We start from the raw sequence: 4,208 nt of genomic DNA, 5'->3' as shown, positions 1-4,208 counted from the left end.
AATAAGAAAAACAGAAAGAAAGAAAGTAAAAAAGAAAGAAAGAAAGAATGAAAGTAAAAATGAAAGAAAGAAAGAAAGAAAGAAAGAAAGGAAGGAAGGAAGGAAGAAAGAAAGAAAGACATAAGTGGATACATATGAAAATAAACAGTGACTAAAAACAAACATAATAAATTACTTGTAAATATAATTAAATAAATAAATAAGAAAAACAGAAAGAAAGAAAGTAAAAAAGAAAGAAAGAAAGAATGAAAGTAAAAATGAAAGAAAGAAAGAAAGAAAGAAAGAAAGAAAGGAAGGAAGGAAAAAAGAAAGAAAGACATAAGTAGATACGTTTGAAAATAAACAGTGACTAAAAACAAACATAATAAAGAAATCTGTTTATTCTGATTTCAATAAAACAGAATAAAACACATTTATGTAACTTAGGATAAATGTTACATGAGATAGTGTTGTTGATGATGATGATGATGATGATGATGATGATGATGACGATGATGATGATGATGATGATGACGATGATCATGTTCATGATGATAATTGTGGTGATGGTGGTGGTGGCGGTCGTCGTCGTCGTCGTCGTCGTCGTGTGGTGCTTGTGGTGGCTGTAGTCCTGGTGAAAATGATGAATTTGGTGGTGACGAAAGTGGCAACGATGATCATAATGATGATGATGGTGATGATGATGATGATCATAATGATATCTGTGTCTGTGGTGGTGATGATGATAGGGATGTGATTATAACAATGATGGTCATCATTGTCATCATTATTCCCATCATCATCTCACATTCATCACCATCTTAAGCATCATCATTGCCTTCATGATGAAGAAGGAGTAAGTGAAGAAGGAGAAGGAGGAGAAAGAAAAGGAGGAGAAAAGGGAGGAGAAGGAGGAGGAGGAGAAGGAGGAGAAGGAGGAGGAGGAGAAGGAGAAGAAGGAGAAGAGGGAGAAGACGAAGAAGAAGAAGAAGAAGAAGAAGAAGAAGAAGAAGAAGAAGAAGAAGAAGAAGAAGAAGCAGAAGAAGAAGCAGAAGAAGCAGAAGAAGAAGAAGAAGAAGCAGAAGCAGAAGAAGAAGAAGAAGAAGAAGAATGTACATCTAAACAAATATATTATCTTCCAGGTAGAATGACAACACAAAATATAACAATAGAAATCTTCGTCGATACCGCAGTGGTAGAGATAGTGCGATCAAACCTCGCGCGTTGTAGTCTTCGCTCGTCTTCTGTCCTGAGGAGAATATACTTTCAATGTACTTCACCGTAGTGGATTCACAATGGCCCAGTAGTTAGGGCAGCGGACTTGTGGTCATAAAATCGCGGTTTCGATTCCCAGACCAGGTGTTGTGAGTGTTTATTGAGCTAAAACACCTAAAGTTCCATGAGGCTCCAGCAGGGGATGTTGGCGAACCCTGCTGTAATCTTTCACCACAACTTTCTCTCACTCTTGCTTCCTGTTTCTGTTGTGCCTGTAATTCAAAGGGTCAGCCTTGTCACACTGTGTCACGCTGAATATCCCGGAGAACTACGTTAAGGGTACACGTGTCTGTGGAGTGCTCAGCCACTTGCACGTTAATTTCACGAGCAGGCTGTTCCGTAGGTCGAATCAACTGGAACCCTCGATGTCGTAAGCGACGAAATGCCAACAAACAAAAACAAATTCACCGTAAGAAATAAAGAAAATGGAGCTGTGTCAGTTAAGAGAAAAATGACAGAGGAGTGATTGAACAACGGCCATGTAGAAATTAGGGGTATGTACAGAGACGAATTTGTGGTCTGTACCGGCGTTACTGTTCTTTGTTCCAACTTCATTTGCCAATTAGTAATCCAAAACATACCTCTCCTATCCTTCCTAACGTGGAAATCATTGTTACTACTTTGAGTTGTTATGTGTGTGTGTGTGTGTGTGTCTGTGTGTGTGTTTAGTAAAGAGCGTCGCTTAGTGTTTAAGGTATTCGGCTCAGTAAAATGGATACCTCTTGCTATATGGAATGATATTATTCCCTTCGGAAAACAAATAATTATACACACACGTAAGTGTGTGTGAGTATGTATGTATGTATGTATATATACACTTACAAAACACACACTACTAACAGAAAGACTGTGAACGTTTCTTGCCAATCTGTATAACTTCCTTCCTGGTGCAAAAATCACAACTTAACTTACTTGCTAAACAATATGTTGAAATTAACAAAAGAATGAGATTTGCGAAAGTGAAAAGCTTTGTTCAATTTCAATAAGCGAATAGTTTTTTATAATGATTATTATTATTATTATTATTATTATTATTATTATTATTATTATTATTATTATTATCATTATTTTTTATTATGAACTGATATGTGTACTCAAAATGTGTATACAAAATTTTGTTTGGCTATTCGGTACTTTCGTCTGTTTGTTTTTCTGTTTTTTTTTTTTCATTTAAGCTAAATAAAAATATGTATCTCATAATATAACGAGGAAATCAAACGTCGGCACATTGTTTATATAACACTGTTATTTTGTGTAGTAATATTTACACCAACAGAAGGTAAACAGTGTGATAGCATAGTGACGAATATATATATATATAATCGAGCTAATTTAGTCAGCACAGCAACTGAGAACTATATTCGAGAGTATTGACATGCATACTTATAACTGTTTGTGTGTGTGTGCTTGTTTGTTTTTTGTTTTTTTGTTTTTAGGTTCAGTTATAATCCTTTTTACTATAGACATAAGGCACAAGGCCTGACATTTTGGAGTGGGGGTTAGGATGATTAGATCAACTCCAGTACGCAACTGGTACTTCATTTATCGACCCCCGAAAAGATGAAAGGCAAAACAGCCTCGGTGGAATTTGAACTGAGAATCTAGCTAGCTCACCGCCTTAGGTTCAGTTATAATAAGAATAATTTTACATTAATGTGATGGGTTACTCTATAATTTTGTACAGTTACAAATTTATTATTCTGAAGCAAGAATACCATTAACTGTGTCTTCGAAGTTTCGGGCAGTTAAGTCACTCTATGTGTGTGTGCGTCTCTGTGTGTGTGCGTGTGTGTGTGTGTGTGTGTGTGTGTGTGTGTGTGTGTGTGTGTGTGTGCGCGTGCGCGCGTGGGTGTGTACCATAAGACTATTATACACCTTCGAGGGAACGTGAAGTAATTCTTTTTTGAACGAATGGTTCGCGAATCAGATCTTATACATTTATAAGGAATAGCATCTTTCGATTACCATTATTCTAAACAACAATTATTTCATGATATATGTGTATATGGGGGGATATGTATGTATGTATGTATGTATGTATGTATGTATGCTAAAGAATGTCTCTTGGACAAGGTCACTATGATATAAAATTAGGTATTCAGGGTCACTGTGATATAAGATTGTTGTTGTTGGCATTCCGTCGCTGACGACGTCGAGGGTTCCAGTTGATCCGACCAATGGAACAGCCTGCTCATGAAATTAACGTGCAAGTGGCTGAATACTCCACAGACACGTGTACCCTTAACGTAGTTCTCGGGGATATTCAGCGTGACACAGTGTGACAAGGCTGGCCCTTTGAATTACAGGCACAACAGAAACAGGAAGTAAGAGTGAGAGAAAGTTGTGGTGGAAGAGTACAGCAGGGTTCACCGCCATCCCCTGCCGAAGCCTCGTGGTGCTTTAGGTGTTTTCGTTCAATAAACACTCACAACGCCCGGTCTGGGAATCGAAACCGCGATCCTATGACCGCGAGTCCGCTGCCCTAACCACTGGGCCATTGCGCCTCCACGATATAAAATTAGATATTCACGAAAGAACATAACATTTCGCACATCTTTTGCTTGCGAAAGAGAGCATGGCGCTCACCAATACCTGAATCTGAGACTCATATTGTCACTTAGTACCTTGCTCCAGCTAGTATGTGGATCATGTCAGTAGAATGGAAAGGATCTGTTAGGGGATGTGCAAGCCTTAATGCACCTAAAATGTTAGGTAGTGTAATCGCTGACGAGACGACTAATCGATACCCAGTCGAGTAGGAAGGCGCCTCGGAGAGCATAGATACTACTGACGTTAACCTGGCTGAAGCCGGCTGCTAGTGCAATAAACAGGTGCACAGGAACTGCTGGTAATTTGAATGGTCAATTCTCCTTGGTCACGAATGGACAGCCATCATATCATCATATATGTATCTATATATATGTACATATAGATATGTATACATACATATATAT

At 38.1% G+C, this 4,208-nt stretch overlaps 1 protein-coding gene across 1 annotated transcript in view; it reads left to right on the top strand.

Annotated features, from left to right (window-relative positions):
• The window catches only part of LOC106877299 (metabotropic glutamate receptor 8), a 679,235-nt gene that overhangs the window by 486,111 nt on the left and 188,916 nt on the right, over window positions 1–4,208 (top strand). The gene's annotated exons all lie outside the window — the stretch shown is intronic.

Source organism: Octopus bimaculoides, chromosome 3 (assembly GCF_001194135.2).
Source record: "Octopus bimaculoides isolate UCB-OBI-ISO-001 chromosome 3, ASM119413v2, whole genome shotgun sequence".
In the NCBI taxonomy this organism is placed as follows: Eukaryota; Metazoa; Mollusca; class Cephalopoda; order Octopoda; family Octopodidae; genus Octopus; species Octopus bimaculoides.
The sequence above is the reverse complement of the archived record's forward strand: the minus strand, read 5'-3'. Positions and strand labels throughout refer to the sequence as shown.